The 23,312-nt window shown below is 36.8% G+C and overlaps 1 long non-coding RNA gene across 1 annotated transcript; it reads left to right on the top strand.

The window, feature by feature from the left end:
* The first annotated feature begins 8,559 nt into the window (after positions 1–8,559).
* LOC103106220 (uncharacterized) lies at positions 8,560–20,686 on the top strand. The gene is made up of 3 exons (XR_471037.3): positions 8,560–8,830; positions 9,454–9,567; positions 17,861–20,686. It is a non-coding gene; the product is annotated as an uncharacterized LOC103106220 (long non-coding RNA).
* The last annotated feature ends 2,626 nt before the right edge of the window (positions 20,687–23,312 follow it).

Genomic DNA, 23,312 nt, shown 5'->3' with positions numbered 1-23,312 from the left:
GACAACACATATAGGCAGTTTCATCCATAAATCATGGGAAAATTCCATGGTCCTTAAGGTACAGAAGGAGAGCAAATGTTAATCCTTTTTCTTCAGAGCCATCTGTACTGAAAAGATTGGTTTCTGATGTTGAAGCATTTGCTATTGGCAAGGACTGTCATGGCAAGAACTTTTCTTTCTGAGTTTTTGGTAGCTGTGGCTATCACATCTGCAGAAGATGTTGCCAGGCTGGATTTCCACAGAGGTTGCTTCCTTAGATGATAACTGAAAACATTGTTATTCCCAAAGACTTGGGTCTCAGAATCCTGATTGTTCCTAGTTAGAGCTTGAGGTGTGATGTTGGTCAGGTTTGCAGTAGTTACTTGATTTGACATACAGTGTCTCTTGTCTTTCCATCATGGTACCTCGTTGATTTGCTGATTCTGCTATTCTGGTCTTCTCTGTTTATGTTTTAGGAGCTATGAAGACTAAGCACTAGTACAATGAAGAAAACACCCTTGATCCAACTAGAAAATGACTTATAAAGCAGATTGTCACAAAGTATATCTTTATTTTATTATTTGTTACTTTTTCAACTCTTACTATGCATTGGCTCTAAGGCAGAAAATTGATAAGGCCTAGGTTATGGTGGAAATGTCTGAGGTCATATTTGAACCTAAGACCTCCCATCTCTTAGAATGGCTCTATGTCTTGTGGGTTTTGAAGAAAAAGGATTGTGTGCTGGGGGACTGAAGTCCCCAGAATTTTCTACCACTTTCGAGGGAATTGTGTGCTGGAACTATATTCCCCAGCATGTCTGGCATCTCCCCGGGTTTTGTAATGATAAGTGAAAAGAGATAGAAAAAAATGCATAGATTGTCTTTAAGAGAAAAGGAGGAGAATTTAGACACAAACCCTGGGAGAAGATTTCTGGAAGGAGAGGAGGATCTTGGGAATTTGCTGAGTTTAATGGTCTTTTCTGATCTGGCTTTCCTCTGAGCTGGTAAGGAGAATATTTGTTCTGGCATCTCCTGGGAAAAGACTAATCTTGTGGAAAGAGTAGGAAATTCCTGGGTTGGAGAGCTGCCTTGGAGGAGACCTTCCTTTCCCTGAAATATAGAGATCAACCTATCAGAAACAACTTGGTTAAGGTAAACCCAAGTGTTTTGTCACCTGGGACCTTGGGTTTACCTAGGAAGCCAACCCAGACTTTAGGTAAGGACTCAGTACCTCTGGGGGTCCTGCATCCTCAGCCTTTTAAAGACAATCTGTAGTATTCAGGTAGTCAGATAGCTTTTTGGGAGTCTAGATAAGATCAGGGAGTAAATAGGAAGGACTTGAGAAGACCAGAAGAGCAAACCCCAGGAGGGGGAGAATAGTTATAGTTGTGTAAATTTAGGACTTTATTTATCATTTCTCTAGCCTCAATAAACTTCTTCTTTTTTTTTTTTAATAATTACAAGGGCTGTACTTCACTGGCCCTGGAGGTTCCTAGTTGTTTTTTTTTTTTCCATTTCTAATCCCTCTAGATCCTTTCCACTAAACTATCTCCTTTTGGAGGTAGTTTTCTCTTTCAGTTTCCTCCCCCACTCCTTCCTAGTGTGGGATTGGTCCATGAATGGACCAATCCCACACTAAGGAGGACCTGTGAATGAGTTTTTGGAGCTGAGGAGCAGTGGATCAGAGGGGAGAGAGAGCTTGCTGAAGAAGAAGAGATCCTTTTTGTTCATCAGTAAAAACCTTTCTTTTCCTACTTCCTCTGTTTTCATTTATTTTTTCTCACAATCCACTGCCCCCACAAAATATATCTTTAGAAGTTTATAGGGCTTATCATAAAAATGTTTCACCTACAAAAGGTCCTTCCTCAGAAGTCCTTTAGACTAAAATTAAGTCGCATTTCATAAGACTGATTACAACAACAAAATGTTCCATATTGTATTTCTACATATTAAAAACTTTTCAAGATGGTAAAATGGCTATTATTTGGATAGATTAATAGATATTAGTACACCATTAGCCATAATCTACTCTATTCTCCCTAATTTGATAATTAAGGAAATGCAAAATCATGGAAGAAATATGACTTGTCTAAAATGAAACAGGTAGATGGTAGGAAAATCAGTAAAAGAATTCATATGAACTGAATTTTAACATATTTTCTTCTCATTATATCATTAAACACTTTCAATTTTACATGGATAAATTTTCCCCTCAATATTTTCTCTCATGATTTGTTTCAGATGTTAGTTTTCAGTTATTTTTACTCATACATATGTACAGTAATGATTTGAATATGTAGATCAGTGCTTCATATGCAAATGATTTATCTCCAGCAGTCATAACAAATTTTAACTAATATTTGACTACCTTTGAGACCTGCAAATATGTTCTGATATAGATTCAGGATTATAAAATTTTACTGGGAAAATACAAATTGGTAAGCTGGATTTCTTTTTTAGCATTGCAAATATTTTGGTTAAAATCAGTAGTAGACAAGAGCTTAAAAAAATTATAGACTTCCAGAGAAATGGAGTTTGTAGGACCTACACTTCCAGCAGTAATTATCAGAAAGCGGAATAAATGTTCTTATAATTTGACCTATCAAAGAAATTATGATTTATGTATATCATATGATTATGGACATGAAATTATATATTAAATCTCCAAGTAAATACTTTGCTGAAATTATGGAATTTTATCATGATTTTTGGATTACCCATACTCTTTTGTTTCACTTTCTAGTAGATGTCTCCTATTGTGATAGATGTTAATACTAATATATAACATCAGACAGATTCTTTCAAAAGTCATAAACCACATGCTCCATTGAAGAAACATTAAACCAACATGAGAATCTATATTGTTATTTATTTATTTTATAAGCCCTTACCTTCTGTCTTGGAGTCAACACTGTGTATTGGCTCCAAGGCAGAAGAGTGGTCAGGGCTAGGCAATGGGGGTCAAGTGGAGAATCTATATGTTAATGGGTTAAATTTCCTTAGAGTGTCCTGAATTAATAAGCATCTTACATCATACTACTCGCATTTTTCTGAAGTTTCCTCTCTGATGCTCAGGCCATGTAACTGACAGTCAGATTACAGCAATATTCTTCTATGTCTGCAATTTAAGACTTGAAAACAATAGCAGCAAGAAGAAGAAAACTAGAAAAAAAGCAATCACAAAAACAACCATTACCAAAACCATTTTTCATTTGTAACATACTTCAGCCTAAACAAGATGCAGATTCTGATGACTGTAACTGCCCCACGTTTATTTTCTCATTTTCCCTCCCTTTCCTTCATTCCTTTTTTTACCACCCCTCCTCTCCCTGTCTCCTTCTCTCTCTCATACTGCAGTACATTTAACAAAATGCATGCCCTGCCAGTGCTCCTCCTAAACATTATGATCAGTATCTATTGTTCAACTGCCATCACAAGAGGTCTTGAGACTAAAGGGTCCCAGTGGTCCTTGATGTCAGTCAGTCACTTTCCCTTCCATCTGAGTCTGCACAGGAGGATTGCTGAGCTGTTCAAAGAGCATGTGTAGTTGCCTTGGGGTATCTGGGGCAGCAGAATGTCTAGGGGGTTGCACACATTAATTACCAGCCTCTTCTGCTGCAGTACAGTGGCAGGGAAGAGGATTAGGGATTAAACATGCTAGGTAGTCCTAGAAGTGAAAAAAAAGAACCCTCCAGCTTTGTGCTTTGCATATTTAGCACATTCTGCCAGCAACCTGGTCAACAGATCCCAGGGACTACCAAAACCCAGAAGGAGGAAAAGCTACAGATGTTCTGAAGGTCTTGGCAATCAAAATCAGCCAGCGTCTCCAGGGTCAGACTTCAGCTTCATTAGCTACTATGGAATGTGTACATTGTTGACTCCTTTATATTCCTTGAAATTTCTTTACATAATTCTGACCGTAGCTTCGAGAACCTGATAAGAGAGAGGAGGAAAGAAACAGAACACTATTGTCATTTAAAAAGATTTTTTCAGACAAGTTTTCTTCAAGTTAATTTGTGGAGTTTCATTTCTTGTAGCAAAATCCTCATTTATCTGAGCTATTTCTGATTACAGAGTGAATTTTCTTGGGCTTATTTTAATGTAATTAGCCCTACAGATATTATTGTTATATGAGGAAGTGTAAAGTAGAGTAGGGTTTGGAGTCAGGAAATTTGTGTTCGAGTTCTGACATGCAGCGTGGTGAAACTGAGGAAGTTCTTGAACTTCAAAGGTTAATTACACTTTACTCTGTATATATTTTGCTTGTACACTGTCACTTATATGTTGTCCCTTTAATGTCTCATTTACATGACTTATTCTAATAATGTGATATCATTGAGTATAGGAATTATTTTTCACTTCTTTTTTATTCCCATTGCTTAATACAGTGCCTAGAACAGAGTAAACATTTGACAAATGTTTGGCTTATTGTTGACTTGACAGTGAGGTAATAGCAGGCATGAAAATATTTTTAAATATTTCATTAAGTTATTAAAAGCTTACAAGGATATATAATAGAGTATTTTTTTTGAAATTATCTTGTTTATTCTTTATTCTTTATTTTTTTTTAGTTTTTAAAACATTATTTTATTTGGTCATTTTCATACATTATTCATTGGAAACAGAGATCATTTTCTTTTCCTCCCCCCCAAACCTCCCCCCCTTCCCTAGCCAAGGCGCGATTCCTCTGGGTATCACATGTGTCCTTGCTCTGAACCCACTTCCTTGTTGTTGGTATTTGCATTAGGGTGCTCATTTCGATCATGTCCCCTCAACCTCTGTAGTCAAGCAGTTGCTTTTCCTCAGTGTTTTTACTCCCTCAGTTTGTCCTCTGCTTGAGGATAGTTTTTTTTTCCCCTCATAGATCCCTGCAGATTGTTCAGGGGCATTGTAAAGCCATTAATGGAGAAGTCCATTACGTTTGATTGTACCACAGTGTATAAGTCTCTGTGTACAATGTTTTCCTGGTTCTGCTCCTCTCGCTCTGCATCACTTCCTGGAGGTTGTTCCAGTCTCCATGGAATTCCTCCAGTTCATTATTTCTTTCAGCACAATAGTATTCCGTCACCAACATATACCACAATGTGTTCAGCCATTCCCCAATTGAAGGGTTTCCCTTCATTTTCCAGTTTTTTTTTTCCACCACAAAGAGCGCAGCTATGAATATTCTTGTACAAGTCTTTTTCCTTATTATCTCTTTGGGGTACAAACCCAGCAGTGCTATGGCTGGATCAAAGGGCAGACAGTCTTTTAGCACCCTTTGGGCATAGTTCCAAATTGCCCTCCAGAATGGTTAGATCAATTCACAACCCCACCAGCAATGAATTAATGTCCCTACTTTTCCACATCCCCTCCAGCATTCATTACTTTCCTTTGCTGTCATGTTAGCTAGTCTGCTAGGTGTGAGGTGATACCTCAGAGTTATTTGGATTTGCATCTCTCTGATTATAAGAGATTTAGAATACTTTTTCATGTGCTTATTAATAGTTTTGATTTCTTTAACTGAAAATTGCCTATTCATGTCTCTTGCCCATTTTTCAATTGGAGAAAGGCTTGAGTTTTTGTACAACTGGTTTAGCTCTTTATAAATTTGAGTAATTAGACCTTTGTCTGAGGTTCTGGTTAGGAAGATTGTTTCCCAATTTGTTGCTTCCCTTCTGATTTTAGTTACATTGGTTTTGTTTATACAAAAACTTTTAAATTTGATGTAGTCAAAATTATTTATTTTGCATTTTGTGACTCTTTCTAAGTCTTGCTTGGTTTTAAAATCTTTCCTTTCACAAAGGTCTGACATGTATACTATTCTGTGTTCACTTAATTTAAATACTCTATTTTATATTCAAGTCATTCACCCATTCTGAGTTTATCTTGGTGTAAGGTGTGAGGTGTTGATCCAAACCTAATCTCTCCCATACTGTCTTCCAATTTTCCCAGCAGTTTTTATCAAATAGTGGATTTTGGTCCCCAAAGCTGGGGTCTTTGGGTTTGTCATAGACTGTCTTGCTGAAGTCATTTACCCCAAGTCTATTTCACTGATCCTCCTTTCTGCCTCTTAGCCAGTACCAAATTGTTTTGATGACCACTGCTTTGTAATATAGTTTGAAATCTGGGACTGCAAGGCCACCTTCCTTCACATTTTTTTTCATTATTTCCCTGGATATCCTTGATCCTTTGTTCATCCAAATGAACTTTGTTATGGTTTTCTCTAATTCAGTAAAAAAGATTTTTGGTAGTTTAACGGGTATGGCACTAAATAGATAGATAAGTTTGGGTAGGATGGTCATTTTTATTATGTTAGCAATCCCATCCATGAGCAATCAATGTTTTTCCAATTTTTTAGATCTAATTTTAATTGTGTGGAGAGTGTTTTGTAGTTGTATTCATATAGTTCCTGTGTTTGTCTCATCAGATAGATTCCTAAATATTTTATATTGTCTCGGGTGACTTTAAATGGAATTTCTCTTTCTAATTCTTGCTGCTGAACTGGGTTGGAGATATATAGAAATGCTGATGACTTATGCAGGTTTATTTTGTATCCTGCAACTTTGCTAAAGTTGTTGATTATTTTGATTAGCTTTTTGGTTGATTCCCTGGGATTCTTTAAGTAAATCATCATATCATCTGCAAAGAGTGATAGTTTGGTCTCCTCATTGCCAGTTTTAATACCTTCAATTTCTTTTTCTTCTCTAATTGCTACTGCTGGTGTTTCTAGTACAATATTAAATAATAGAGGTGATAATGGGCATCCTTGTTTCACTCCTGATCTTATTGGGAAGGCTTTGAGTTTTTCCCCATTGCAGATGATGTTTGCTGATGGTTTTAGGTATATACTCTTTATTATTTTTAGGAAAGGCCCTTCTATTCCTATACTTTCTAGTGTTTTCAATAGGAATGGGTGTAGTATTTTATCAAAGGCTTTTTCTGTATCTATTGAGATAATCATGTGATTTTTGTCGGTTTGCTTGTTTATATGGTCAATTATGTGGATGGTTTTCCTATAAAGTAGAGTATTTTTTTTTTAAAGCTAAACCAATGATTTCACTAGTATAGGGAACTATTGACCAGGAAAATTCTTGTATCAGATCAATATCTAGTCCGCAATTGATTATCTTAAGGAATTGAGTTGTCACTGAGAGCCAACAATTAACAGTCAGTCAACAATGAACAAACATTTATTAAGTCCTTATTACACCCTTTGGATAGAAAAAGAAAAAAAAAACAAACCAAACCAAACAAAACTGAGTTCCTTTCCTCAAGGAGCTCTTATTCTAATGGAGGAAACACAATCCAAAGAAATAACATTCATATAAAATGAATTTGACTCCAGGATCAAATGTAGCATTTGCTTACGATTGTCCTAACTGGTAGAGAGAACTATTACAGTCATATTTCCTCTTTCCAAGCAGGAAGTCAGCTGAAAGAGGATCTTTTCTCCTAATCTCTGCATAGCTCCTACCCTTACATAGTCACAGAGCCTTCAGTAATCTTTCCACCAAAGAAGAGATCTTATAAAAGTGTAAGACTTGAGCCCCTGGTTACATCCATCCTGGGATAATTGTAGGTAATTTCTGGAGAAAGGCACTGTTAAATAGAGATTGTGGGGAGAGGACCCACAAAGATTTCTTGCAAAGGTGGGATTTTGATTGTCATGAAGGAAGCTTGGGAATCTGAGAGGAAGGGTTGAGGCATAGAGAATTCCTCACCTGTGGAATAGACAGTGAAACGGCACAGAGCTAGGACATGGTGTACTGTATAAGGAAGAACAGAGAACCTGGGAGAGAATAATAAATAAGAATACTGGAAAGGTAAGACAGGTCCCAGTATTTGGAGGGCTTTAAAAGTCAAGTAAAGGACTGATTTTAACTTTCCTTCCTGAATTAAATATCCATCCAACATTTCTTGATGCTTTTCAATCCCTGCCCATATAGGTTTTCATCGCATTAAGAGTACTAAGGTTAGTCAAATGTTACAAATTCTCTCTATTCTTAGGGTATTTCTACATATAGCTTAATACATTTCCTTCCCTTTGTGCTATCTGCTTCTCAGTATTTTCTACGGAATCTGCCTGTTCCAAACAATTTCTTTGTATATCTAATAACAGAGCTGTTGTTATACCTTTTGGCAATATTTAAAAGAAAAGAAATATTTTATATAGTGTTTTCTTTATTCTTTAGATTGAATTTAATTGTATGATAATTAATTATAAAACTCCTTAGATTTTAGTACTATATTAATATTAATGGCATTAGGAATAACTGTTCATAAACTTATCATATATAGAAATGTTAAAACTTATATAACTTAGTTTATCTCATTTAATAGCCCAATATATACTATTATATCCGTTTTACAGTGTGGAAAATAGACCCTGCAGTGATAAAATATCATTACGATATTTGGTAAAGAAGGCCCATTGACAGTGAGTGGAGATACTAAATTTCTTGCAGGCAAAAACTAGGCAAAGGAGCCCGAGTTCTTCTCTCCTACTAAAAACAAACAAACAAACAAAACAACTCCTGTGGACTCTCCAAGGGTGTGATGACCGCTAAAGGTTTCCTTACCACTTTATAGGGCGGCAGGCATGAAACCTTAGAATAGCTTCTCCTTCCAGTTTGGGACTTCCCTAGGGAGAAAAGGTTCAAGTTCTCTCTGAAGTCACACTGAGATTCTGAACAGAGAAGATGCTGGCCCAAGTCCGTCAGAATGAGTGCTGAAAGAAGCAATGGCTTGGGATTTCTGAAACTGACTGAGGAAGGACAGAGGACTGCCATTTCCTCTCCCCATCTTCTTAACAAGGGCAGCTTTATGTGAACAGGGCGCGCTAATGCCTTCATGCACGGTTCTGGCTATAGGTAAGTGATACATGACAGGTCGAGTCTTTTCATATATTATTGTTTGGGAATTAGCACTTCTGCTCTCCGATGAGTAGTCCAGGTGATTCAGCTACCAAGAGGCACGAGTTAGATTCTGCACGGACTGCGGGATGGCTGACTTTTCAATAAGTATTCTTGTTTTGGGTTATCACTCCCTTTCTAAGTGACCAGTGCACAATGGCTTCCCTTCCCAAGTAGCTGCTTGTTTTCACAGCAACCTAAGAATTCCTCCTTTGGGGCAAGCATTTTGTTCCATTTCTATCTTGTTCACTGGCCCTAATAAAGGCACAGGAATGAGTTGGGATGAGGATATCCTCTCCTCTTGATCCTCCATAGCTGAACATTAGTTAGATACACTAAAGATTAACATGAGTAAAGATTGAGATCACCGAGTATTCATCTCTGTTAACCACACATAACAATAACATTCTTTTACTAACAATAAATGATTTGATTATATACTCCCATTTACCTATGCTTACTGAAAAAAGGTATTCTACTTCTTCCTATGTCATCTCTCACATACATATTATTTAATAATCTATGCATTTTCCTTTCATCTTTTATCTCTACACTTAAATCAAGTATTTTCTGTTGTTCAGTCATTCAGTTGTGGGCGATTCTTTGCGACCTTATAGACCTTTTCACACTGATATTCTCCATGAGGTTGTCTTGGTCCTGGACTGGTGTGCCATTGCCTTCTTCATTGGATTAAGGTAAACTTAACCTCATCATTTGTGACTTGCCCAGGGCCACATATCTATCTAAGCCCAGTTTTGAACTCAGGTCTTCTTTATACACCGAACCACCTAGTTTTGTCCTTTTTACTTATCTCTTAATACTTGTACATAAAGTTACTTAACATTTCTGGACATCAGTTTCCTCATCTATATTTAACAACATGCTTTTTGGGACCAGCAGGACTGAAACACTTGACCTCTCCCTCTATACTTGTGTCTCACCTCAGCTCTGGACCTCTGCCTGTGTGTATCTCAGGGGTTACCTGGGGATCAAAGTCTTCTACTTTTTGACTCTATATCCAGATCCTGGAGGCTTGAGGAAAATGACTTTGAGCTTAAATGTAATTTATGTATAAGATGTCCCCAACAGGGTGAATAGAAAGATATACAATGGCTGGCACAAACCAATAATGACAGCTATTTATCTCCCCTTCCACAAAAAAATCTTTGAAGAGAAACTCACTAGCAGTCATTGAGAAATGACTTACAACCGCAATAGTAGTAATAGCATAACTGCTGTTATACTTTCCCAGGAAGTTGCTGCCTAAAATATCGAGGCACAAAGCTATTTGTAAGACTGTGGAATCAGATTTTGCCTTGGTTCGGCACTGCCTAAACAGTTTCCTCCAGTTCCATGTTTTCTGACAAGCCAAATCCAAGAATGTATGAATCATCCTGTTGGCAGTCACCCTCTGTGATGTAGAAGCTTGTCTTACTTATAAATTCCAGCTGAGAGACTCAGGGGTTCTGACCTTTGGAGTTCACAAGGCAGCCTCTAAAGCTGGAAATGGCCATGTGAGGACCCTCATGTGGTTGTTTATGCTCAGAAAAGAAGCACAAAGTGTGAAAGGGAGTGGGGGATGTCAGACCTAGGCTCAGCTAGCCTTCTGTGTCTCTTCTTTCATTCTCATGTGTTCATAGTCATTAGGCTGTTAGATTAGGGGGAAAGTATTGCTTCCCTACACATGGAATGAAAGGAGAGAGAGAGAAAGGGTGGGATCACTCCCCTTTTAGAGTCCAATGAGTCAATGGCTCTTATTGTTCAGTGGCCAGAAAGCATCTCAATGGTTATTTTCCTTATCATGATCGCATTACCCCAGAAGTTGTCAGGGGAAATTTTGAATATATTTCATGTTGCAGGACCTCTGCCAGTCATATTGCTTTGGATACGGCTCATGCTGACTTTAAAATGAGGAGGTTGGCCTGAATGGCTTCTAGGATTGGTCAGATTCTCCTTATCTCTCACTTGGCCCTCCTAGACCTCCTATGTACTATTTTTTCATCTAGACCAGATTTATTTATACTTCCATATTATTTCCCCCTTGGACCAATTTTTGATTATTCTCTTGACATTGAAAAGTGAAGGATGAGTCTCTTCTTCAGTTCAACCCCAATCACTTTGAAGATAGTTCCATTGTGTATTCTAAAAATAAGCCCAGTGATTTGAAGGCCACAGACCATGCCATCCTGTCTTATCCATTCTCCTAATCATTTGTGCAAAGGTGGTGTGATTTCTGGGATCTCTGAAAACCCCCTTCATCCTGGCCAGTAGATTTCAACAGGTTTGCACTCGAGCTTCCATCTTCTTTGTGCAATTCTGCTATGAAATGCAAACAAGAGTCAGAACATCTTTGTGAAGATTTTCTTCTCCTCTTCTAGAAAATTATTACCCCTGGCAAGTTTCGGTGCCAGCCTGCAATACTTGAAGCCTTCCTCTAGGAATTGTTTAATTCCGAAGACTATACCCTAAAGGTTCATACCTGCGAGAAGACAGAGTTGGTAGTCAATTATTTCAGCACTCTGGGCTATAGACTAACAATATACCTGTTTGAGGCAGAGGTTATATATCAGCTGCAACCTTAAAAGGCAATCTAAACCTGCTATTCCTGGTATGGAGCTAAAAGCTACAACTCCATTGAGTTTCCTTGGTAGTAAGTTCTCCAATGATTCACATTTGGAGAAGGATATAACAATTCTTGTTAAGAAAGTCAGTCTGTCATGAGGAAGATGCACAAGCAAGGAATGGCAGCAACATGTCCTCAAATGACAAGCCAGATTCAAAGTTTACATGCCGTAGTGCCATCCTGCCTCCTTTATGGTCAGGGGACCTGGATATATCACTGACAGCACATTCAACTCAAGGCATTTCACATTCTGCATTCTTAAAAAATAAAACTGTTCAGTGAAGGTGCCAGCATCCAGATCCCAGGATGTTGCCACTGTTTGGAAGTTTAAATCAGGATACTACAAGTAGGAAATATTGTATAAGTAGAAACTTTGGCTTCAGAGAATTCATACTTCCGCTTGAAGCTTAGCTGCCCATCTGAACTACTGTTTAAAGACTTTCCATGTGGTTGTAGTTGGCATTCAGCCTTTCAAACATGGTCTATAAGAACCTTGCATTTAGTAGGAAAACTTACCTAATAGAGTAGCCTCTACCCAACCACTGACAAGCCTATAAGAATTATCAGATCATCTTACCCATTTTTACTTATTTTCACGTATCTGGATACATTCGTTTTCTAAGGGCATTAAAGGCAATGGCATAAAATTTGGATTGCAATTTAAATCTTGTAAGGCCATAGAATAAAAAGAATATTTTCTCTGTAGCTATGAATCACCCAATACTTCGTCCCTTGCTGTGTGTATCATGTACTCTGATCAGGGTTAGAAACTTTAGTTACTGGCTCAGGGATTGTCTATATTTGTACCTTGGTCTAGGGACTATAAGATCAAGAATCTTGTAGTTAACAAGGAATTCTATGAGTTTGGGCAGTAAAGAGGGAGACCATACCAGAAATAGAAAAAAGCCAAATGGAAGATAATACAAATCTCTCTTATCTCTTATGTAGGGTAATGAAAGAGGAGGAAAAGGGCTAGAGAAGAGTCTTTGGGAGTACCCACTATAGTAATGTGATATAGGTGAAGAGCCAAATATTTAGAATGAGATAGAAATAAAGAGTAAGTGCTGTTATAAAAATTCAGAAAAGAGAATATAAAAGAGAAGATAAGTGTTTTAAATACAAGAGAGTAAAGTAGGATGAAGATTAAAAAAAACACATCATCAGGTCATTAGAAAAATATTAGTAACTTTGAAGTGAGCAGTTTCAGAGGAGAGGTAAAGTTACAAACCAGATTACAAAAATTTAAGAAGTGAATGAGATGAGAAGTGGAACCAAGGTACCTATATAGAGAGCTTTTTCCATGATTTTAGATAGAAAGGACAAGCAACAAATAGTAATAGTAGGGTCTACTGAAATGATTTTGTTTTTTCATTTGTTTTTAATGAGGGAGCAGATAATTGGGTATATTTGAAGACATTGGTGAAGGAATTAGTATATTGAGATAATTTGAAGATGAGAGAGGGAGGGGGTGATTAAGGTGGATAACTACTAGAAAATGTATAAGTGTATGGGATCAGCAGACCAGGTAGATAGCTTCATCTTGGTAAAATATAGATTGACTTCAATATCAAAAACTAATGGAAGGGTGGAGAGAGAAGGAAGTTGTGTCAAGAGGTTTTAAGATTAAGAGAAAAGCAGAACACTATCCACTTTCAGAGGAAGAACTGTGGAAATAGAAACACAGAAGATAAACAAATTCTTGATCACATGGGGATATGATTGGGGATGTGGACTCTAAACGATCACCCTAGTGCAAATATCAATAATATGGAAATAGGTCTTGATCAATGACACATTTAAAACCCAGTGGAATTGTTCATTGGCTATGGAAGGGGGCTGGGGGGAGGAGAGGGAAAGAACATGGATCTTGTAACCATAGAAAAATATTCTAAATTAATTAATTAATTAAAGTTTTCCAAATTAAAAGGAGAGAGAAAAGCAGAAGAGGGAGCTAATGAAGAATAGCCTCTATTTTCTCATTAAAGAATAATGCAAGGTACTGAGTTTAGAGAGTGGGCAAGTGAGAAACATAAAAGGTTTTAATAGGATATGATTCGGAATATCATTTGTGGGATGTGGCTATATAATCATATTAGGAGGACTGAATAGGATTGCCTTGCTTTAGTGAGGGCCCAACCAAAATTAGGTAACATATTTTTAGTTGCCTTAGTCATCTCAGTATGTGTATTTTCCTTCAACCTCTTTCATCATGATATATATAGAAGGGGAGGAGGATAGTGGTGGGTAATCCAGGGATTATCTAATACAATTCTAAAAGCATTTTGAACATCTATGAAAATGTTTAGTTCATATTTAAAATTATTAAGTATGATTGGGCTAAGATGATTCAGTAAGAAATACCAAAGCCGATTAATCACCCTCCAAATGACCACAGAGGAACAAGAACCAACAGAAGGAATAAGTTATGCTCCATCCCAGGACAACATGGAGAGACAGCAAGGAAGACTCGTGTCACTGGGGCATAAGAAAGGAGAGATAGAAAACCCTCAGAGGAGAAAGAGAAAGAGAACAGTGGCTCCATCTAGCCCCAGCAGGGGAAGAAACCAATATTAATTGTACAAGAGATATTTAAGATACTTTAAGGTAATCAAGGAAAACAAAGGGGTTAAATGGATTAAATTACTAATAAGAAGGTGAAAACTAAGATGCTTAAGATATCTATGATACTTGAAATTTGTAATATTTCTAAAGTACTTAGGACGTTTAAGGTACTGAAGGTACTTAAGAACTTTATTGCTATTAGGCAATGAATAGGAACATAAATAGACAAAGAGCAGGGAGTAAGTTGAATATGATGAATTTTTTTAGATAAAGAAATAAGAAAGAGTAATAAGTTTGGAAAAGAGAAAATAGAAGAAAATTGGGAATAAATTATCTCACATGAGGAGGCATGAACGAATCAATACAGAAGAAGGAAAAATGAGGGTGTGTGTGTGCAATGTTCAAATGTTCCTGCCATCAGAATTGGCACAAAGTTGGAATAACATCCACCCTCAGATTCAGAAATCTATTTTACTCAATAGTGAAGTAAGAAGGGAAAGGAGAACAGAAATGGGGCAACAGATGGAGAGAGAGGGAACTTAGGGAAGGAGGTAAACAGAAGTAAATACCTTTTTATGAATAGGGAAAGGTGAAAGGAGAGAAAGAGAAGAATAATTAGGGGGAAATAAGATGAAGGTTATCATACAGTTAGTAAACATAACTCTGAATGTGAATGGGATAAGCTCATTCATATAATGGAAGAGGATAGCAGAGTGGATTAAAAGCCAGAATCCTACAATTTACTCTCTATAAGAAACTCATTTAAAGCAAGGAGACATAGAATAAAGATAAAAGGCTAGAGGAAAATCTTCTCTGTAAAACTTCTAAGTAAAAACAATAAAAAAGGCAGAGTTAGTAATCATGATCTTAGAAAAAGTTAAAGGGATAATTGATGGGTAGGCTGAGCCAATGTAATAAAAATGCCAATTCTTCCTGAATTAATCTACTCATTCAATGCTATATGATACTACCAGAAATTGTCTTGTAGAGCTATTTTTAAAAGTATAATTCATCTGGAAGAACAGAAGACCTAGAATATCAATGTAATTAATGAAAAAATGTAGGAAGATAGCTTTGTTGTGCCAGATTTCAAACTATATTATAAAGTGGCAACCATCAAAACAATATTGTACTGGATAAGAAATAGATTGCTGAATCAATGAAATAAATGAGGCACTCAACACACAATAGTAAATGACCATAGTAGCTTAGAGCATCATGAATTCAGAGATTCTTGCTTCTGGAAGAACTCATTATTTGACAAAAACTGCTGGGTGAAAACACTATGGTAGAAATTAAGCATTGATCAACATTTCACACCATGTGTAGCAAGTTAAAGTGAAAATGGATACATGATTTAGAAATAAAGGGTAATACCATAAACAAATTGTTTACCTGTTAGATTTATGGATAATGGAAAAATGTAGGTAAGACACAGAGAAAAATATGAGATGCAAAATAAATAACTTTGACTACATTAGATTAAAAAGTTTCTGTGCAAACAAAAGCAATGCAACTAAGATTAAAAGGTAAACAACAAACTGGGAAAATAGAGCAGTCTCTCTGATATAGACTTCGTTTTTCAAATATACAAGGAATTTAGACAAATCTATAAGAATATAAAACATTTGCCAATTGACAAATGGTCAAAGGATATGAACAGGCAATTATCAAATGAAGAAATTAAAACTACCTGAAATCATATGAAAAAATATTGTAAATCACTATTGATTAGAGAAATACAAATGAAAACAACTCTGAGGCATACCTCATACATGAAAAACTGACTTACATTACAAAAAAGGAAAAATGATAAATGTGAGAAGGGATTATTGAAAAATAGGGACACATATGCTGCTGGTGGAGCTACAAACTGACACAACCATTTTGGAGAGCAATCTGGCACCTGACCCTTTGGAATGTACATAGCTTTTGACCCAGTCATGTCACTACTAGATCTGTATCCCAAAGAGAATAAAAAGGGGGAAAGAACCTACTTGTACAGAAATATTTAGAGAAGCTCTTTTTGTGTTGGCAAGGAACTGGAAACTGTATGGATGTCTATTAGTTTACGGATGGCTGAACAAGTTGTGATATATGCTTGTAATGGAATACTAGTATGCCTTAAGAAATGACAAACAAAATGATAACCAAAAAACAAACAAACCTGGAAATGTGTCTATAAGTGATGGAAAGTGAAGTGAGTAGAACCAGAATGTTTTACACAGTAACAACAAAAATGTATGATGATAACTATGAATTTGGCTCAACTACTATCAATAAGGTAAAGATCCAGAACTCTAAGAGATTCATGACTTAAGAAAGGATATCCACTGCCATAGAAGGAACAGATGAAGTCCTAATGCAAATTGAAACATACCATTATTTAATTTATTTCCTCCTTTAATTTTTGTCTAATGTAAGCACTATGTGTCTTCTTTTAAAGCAGAATGAACCTGGAAATATGTATTATATGATAATATATAAAATATATACATATATTTATAACCTATATCACATTACCTGTCTTCTTGGGTAGGGAGGGCAGGTGGGAGAGAGGACATGGATTGCAAAATATCAGAATATAAATATTTTAAAAATTGTATTTCCTTGTAATATGGAGATATATATATATATATATATATATATATATATATATATATATATATATATATGGCTTTGGAGTAAGCAGGATAGTAGGATTTGAGTCTGGCCTCTGATTTGTACCATATGACTGTAGGAAAGTAAATTCACCTGTCACGTCTCTAACAAACTCTATACAAAACTTGTTCAGAGGATCTGCATCTGAACACAAAGTTTTTACACCAGGGTGTCCCTTTCACTGATTAAATCAAATTTCGGAGTACATGAAATAATATATATCATTAGACTAGGTTTTGTGGATTGATAAACCTGACTTCACAAGTTGCTGATTCTATGATTTGGGGTGAATTATTTCAATTTTTTGTCCTTATTTTTTTAAGCTGCAGGCTTGAATAATACTCTTGCAACATACCTCATAGTTCTTGTGAAGAGCTGTATAGCTGTCAATAATTTTTTTGTTAATTGTATTCCTAGCCTTCTCCCAACATTGCCTGAATTGGAACCATTCCAAGTTCAGTTAGCCATTACATATCACTCAGGCATCTGAACATTTTAAAGATGGCCCGATGTACCACAATGGATCTGAAAATTGAGGAAGATCAACAGTTATATTATGTAGCACGTGGAGTGTGTGTGAGTGTGTGTGTGTGTGTGTGTGTGTGTGTGTGTGTGTGTGTGTGTGTATGTTGAAAGATCTTGAGGATGGAGAACTTTGTAGAAATGAATCAGGAAATGTCTGAGATGAGTTATAACACCAGGATTGATCATTTATTGTGGAGTTGATTTCCTCTAACTGGTTGCTAATGAACATATATAACATCCTGAGTAGATGTAGTCAAATGACACTTACTCCTGTGTACACCTCAGGAAGCATCTGTTTTTCACTTTGGTCACTGATATCTTGTGACTCTTATAAATGGCTTTTCCAAAAACATGGCTTCTTTCTTGACCACAATAGTGCAGCAAAAATTCCAAATAACAAACTGTAAGAACTGAAAGGAACTTCAGAGATGATTAGAATAAATTGAAAGGAAGGTTTGGAGTCAGAGTATATGGGTTTGAACCCTGCTTTTCTGCTCCTTACCATTTCTCTTCCCTTTCTTTGTGTCTCTGTGTTCTAATCTATAAAGTGAAGGAATTGATCATCCAATTCAACTGGAAATCCTAAAATCCTCTCTTCCCATTCCCTCATTTTCCAGATAAGAAAACTGAAGCCCAGATACAACCTGCATCACCCATTTTCACCCAGCTTGTAAATGAAAAGACCAGCACGACAAGTCAGACCTACAGACTCAGACTCCAGTGTTCTGCATGCTACATGTTTGTGTCCTCACTCTTAGTCAGCACTTATGAGAATGGACAGTTACCATAGTCTGAAATAATTTATTCATGGTGAGCTGCTAACCATCTGGGAATCAGATGGAAATTGATAAGGATGCCTGGAGAATGAGTCTAAAAGAAGTACATCATCAAGGAGTCAACTGGGCTACCCATAGCAAAAACTGTGAATCAGGTGCTTTAGCTGTGATGCCCCATCAGAGCCCTCAGAAGCCCTCTGGTGAGGTGAGGATCCTCATTATGACATTTCACCTGGACCTTCCCTCCCACTAAGCTGTTCTTGCTACCTACATTTCCCTCTTCAAAAGTCACCAGTCCCATTCTCTTTGCTTTAGCACCTTTTCCACGGTATCAGGTCTAATAAAAGAATGCCAGCTGAAGCCTTTCCTGATTGCCCCTCATTCTAATTCCTTCCCTTTAAAAAAATCAATCATGCATATAGCTTGTTTATATGTGTTTGTCCTCTCCCCCATTAGACTGTAAAATCCTTGAGAGAAGGGACTGCCTTTTACTTTTCTTTGTATCTCTAGAGTTTAGCACATAGAAGGAACTTAATAAATGTTGTGTTTTTTTTTTTAAACTGGCTACTTAGAGGTTAGTGAATATACTAGCCACTCACTCTACCCTTTAACGTTCTCTGGGAAGATATGTTCCATTTTTTCCTTTACAAAAAATTAGCCTTCCTTTATTTGCTTGGAGTCACATTTTTAAAGCTGCTCACAAGATTCTACTATACTTCCTATTCGCTGTGCTTCTCTCCTATTTCTGTAGTCATTTTCACTAAAAAAATTCAGCACAGAACTTACGAGACAGATTAATTGCTTCTCTAAAATGGAGCAGATTGGCTTGGATAAAAATGACCTAGCATCTTGGCTGGCATTTTTTAGGAAGTTCTATTTCAAGAGGATTAAATGGTACCTCAGATCACCCCATGAAACAATATGAGCACTACAGAAGGCAAAATAACTGTCCAAAAAAGATCTAGTTTTCAAGCCTAACCCAACAACGATAAAGTATTTGCACTGTCAAATCACCCCACAGCACATTTCTGACCCTATAGTATGGTGTCTTTTTTTTAAGCCTGCAACTGTTGAGCTCTCCTCAGCCCTTTATTTCCATCTGCCTGCTGACCCATGCAGCTGCCTTAATGTCTACTTCAGGGGATGGCTTAGACCTGCATTGCCAGCAGAAAGTAACACAATGACAGCAGTTTCTGTGGGAATGAAAAAAAGAGAGAGAGCAAAGGAGAACTTGGAAGCCCTGTCTTTCTCTGGACAGCTGAAATTAAGATAGAGAAAAGTCCCTAAAAATCATGCCCTAGAAATTTTAGGCAGCCCACATCTTTTGGGAGAGAAGACAAGTGAACTGGTCACCTATTTTTGGACAGCTTCCTTTTCAGAAGAAGGGACAAGTTGTTTTAGGGCCACAAACGGGGAATTATCTGCATAAAGAGACTCCAGGAGATTCATTGCATAACTTAATCACTTAAAAATAATTTGACCAATGTTTCGCTGGAGTTCACTCATAATGAATAAGCTTCCATCAACTGTCTGATCAAAATTGTGTTCATCTCAGTGGACACTGGAAGTCTAATCGAGATGGTAATTAATTCCTTCGAGAGTATGGCTATTTCCAGGCCAACATTGATCAGTATCCTTCTGGCAGATTAGAAACATGAACTATTTTCTGGTATCATTTCTTCAAATGCACATATAAGCAGTCTTTTTGAGGCAATCTATATCTACTTTAAACATCTTCATTATAGACAAAAATGAGACTGAATGAAATTAGGAAAATGGCCATCATCCAGTAAAATACTAGGTTGAAAGAAAAAATAAGAAATACGTGAAAACTGAAGGACACTTTAGTACTGAAACTTGAATCAAGTTAGACTCAACAGAATGTGGTACGCTAGACTTTTCAAAAATGGCTTTAAGTAAGGTAACATCCATTAATTCAGCAGACATTTATTAAGCATGTGTAATATGCTGTTTTTTTTATTATTTTTATTTTTTTTTATTTTTTTTAATTTTATAGTATTTTATTTGTTCATTTCCATGCATTTTTCATTAAAGACAAAGATCATTTTCTTTTCCTCCCTCCCACCCCCCGTGGCCGACGTGTGATTCCACTGGTATCATATGTGTTCTTGACTTGAACCCATTGCCATGTTGTTAGTATTTGCATCAGAGTGTTCGCTCCGAGTCTTTCCTCTGTCATGTCCCCTCAGCCATTGTAGTCAGGCAGTTGCTTTTCCTTGGTGTTTCTACTCCCTCAGTTTGTCCTCTGCTTATGGATAGTGTTTTTTTCTCCTTGATCCCTGCAGATTGTGCAGGGACATTACACCACCACTAATGGAGAAGTCCATTACGTTCGATGATACCACAGTGTGTTTGTCTCTGTGTACAATGTTCTCCTGATTCTGCTCCTCTCGCTCTGCATTACTTCCTGGAGGTTGTTCCAGTTCACATGGAAATCCTCCACTTTATTATTCCTTTGAGCACAATAGTATTCCATCACCAACAGATACCACAATTTGCTCAGCCATTCCCCGATGGAAGGGCATCCCCTCATTTTCCAATTTTTGGCCACCACAAAGAGCGCAGCTATGAATATTTTTGTACAAGTCTTTTTGTCCATTATCTCTTTGGGGTACAAACCCAGCAGTGGTATGACTGGATCAAAGGGCAGACAGTCTTTTATCGCCCTTTGGGCATAGTTCCAAATTGCCCTCCAAAATGGTTGGATCAGTTCACAACTCCACCAGCAATGAATTAATGTCCCTACTTTGCCACATCCCCTCCAGCATTCATTGCTTTCCATAACTGTCATGTTAGCCAATCTGCTAGGTGTGAGGTGATACCTCAGAGTTGTTTTGATTTGCATCTCTCTGATTATAAGAGATGTAGAACACTTCTTCATGTGCTTATTAATAGTTTTGATTTCTTTATCTGAAAACTGTCTATCCATGTCCCTTGCCCATTTATCAATTGGGGAATGGCTTGATTTTTTGTACAACTGATTTAGCTCTTTATAAATTTGAGTAATTAAACCTTTGTCAGAGGTTTTTATGAAGATTTTTTCCCAACTTGTTGTTTTCCTTCTGATTTTAGTTACATTGGTTTTGTTTGTACAAAAGCCTTTTAATTTGATGTAGTCGAAATTATTTATTTTACATGTTGTGATTCTCTCTATGTCTTGCTTGGTTTTAAAGTCTTTCCCTTCCCAAAGGTCTGACATGTATACTATTCTGTGTTTACCCAATTTACTTATGGTTTCCTTCTTTATGTTTAAGTCTTTCACCCATTTTGAATTTATCTTGGTGTAGGGTGTGAGGTGTTGATCTATTCCTAGTCTCTCCCACACTGTCTTCCAATTTTCCCAGCAGTTCTTATCAAATAGTGAATTTTTGTCCCAAGACCTGGGATCTTTGGGTTTATCGTATACTATCTGGCTGAGGTCGCTTTCCCCCAGTCTATTCCACTGATCCTCCTTTCTGTCTCTTAGCCAGTACCAAATTGTTTTGATGACTGCTGCTTTGTAATATAGTTTGAGGTCTGGGACTGCTAGGCCCCCCTCATTAGTGTTTTTTTTCATTATTTCCCTGGATATCCTTGATCTTTTGTTATTCCAAATGAACTTTGTTATGCTTTTTTCCAAATCAGTAAAGAAATTTTTTGGGAGTTCCATGGGTATGGCACTAAATAGATAAATAAGTTTGGGCAGGATAGTCATTTTTATTATGTTGGCTCGTCCTACCCATGAGCAGTTAATGCTTTTCCAATTGCTCAAGTCTAGTTTTAGTTGTGTGGAGAATGTTTTGTAGTTGTGTTCATATAGTTCCTGTGTTTGTCTTGGGAGATAGATTCCTAGGTATTTTATTTTGTCTAAGGTGATTTTGAATGGGATTTCTCTTTCTAGTTCTTGCTGCTGAGCTGTGTTGGAGATATATAGAAAAGCTGATGACTTATGTGGGTTTATTTTGTATCCTGCAACTTTGCTAAAGTTGTTGATTATTTCAATTAGCTTTTTGGTTGAATCTCTAGGATTCTTTAAGTAGACCATCATGTCATCTGCAAAAAGTGATAACTTGGTCTCCTCCTTGCCTATTTTGATGCCTTCAATTTCTTTTTCTTCTCTAATTGCTACTGCTAGTGTTTCTAGTACAATGTCAAATAGTAGAGGTGATAGTGGGCATCCTTGTTTCACTCCTGATCTTATTGGGAATGCATCTAGTTTATCCCCATTGCAGATGATATTAGCTGTTGGTTTTAGATATATACTGTTTATTATTTTTAGGAATGACCCTTCTATTCCTATGCTTTCTAGTGTTTTTAGTAGGAATGGGTGTTGTATTTTATCAAAGGCTTTTTCTGCATCTATTGAGATAATCATGTGGTTCTTGTTGGTTTGCTTGTTAATGTGGTCAATTATGTGGATAGTTTTCCTAATATTGAACCAGCCCTGCATCCCTGGTATGAATCCTACTTGATCATGGTGGATGACCCTTCTGATCACTTGATGAAGTCTTTTTGCTAGTATCCTATTTAAGATTTTTGCATCTATATATAATATGCTGTTAAATGACAAGAAGTACCTTCCCTAAAAAGCACTCTCATTCTCCAATGAAGAATGATATGCAATGCCTGCTTTCTGGAACTTACATTTTCCAGGGAAGATGACGTATTCCTCCAACTGATAGAATAGAGGTGGCAAAGAAACTTCCCAGGGACCACAATTGCTGTCCACGTGACTCCTTAAATGCATTGTAATCAAGTTAAAATACAATTGGGAAATATTTAACAAAATAAGTAAAAACACAATAGAACAGATAATATGAACATGTATTTTTGCAAGTCAATATGTGTCCCAGGAAGCTCCTTTAGTGACCTGGGTTTGTATTTGAGCTTGATGTCACTATAGTCAAGTACAGAAGAGGACTGTACAAAGTGCTAGAAATTTCAGAAGAGGACAAGATGGCTTTTGGCTCTGGAGGTCAGGAAGACTTCTTAGAAACAAGGGACAGAATTTTAACAGTAGTGAATGAATTCCTGGGATAGGGGAGGATCTAAGCAAAGGCATTACATCATATCCATCTGTAGATAGTGAATATTGACTGGATTATAGTGCATGTATAAAAATGTAGTGCATGGAATAAATGAAAAGAAAAATACAAGATAAAAGCTTTTGAAGAGAGAAGTAATATGCTAAGAACTATGCATCAGGAAAAATAATCTGGCAGCATTGTTAAGGGGGCTCAGGTAAGGGAGAGATTGGATGCAGGGAGAAATTGAAATTCTGAACAAAGTTGGT

Source organism: Monodelphis domestica, chromosome 8 (genome assembly GCF_027887165.1).
Source record: "Monodelphis domestica isolate mMonDom1 chromosome 8, mMonDom1.pri, whole genome shotgun sequence".
NCBI lineage: Eukaryota > Metazoa > Chordata > Mammalia > Didelphimorphia > Didelphidae > Monodelphis > Monodelphis domestica.
Note: the sequence above shows the minus strand (reverse complement) of the source record. Positions and strands in the feature narration are given on the sequence as shown.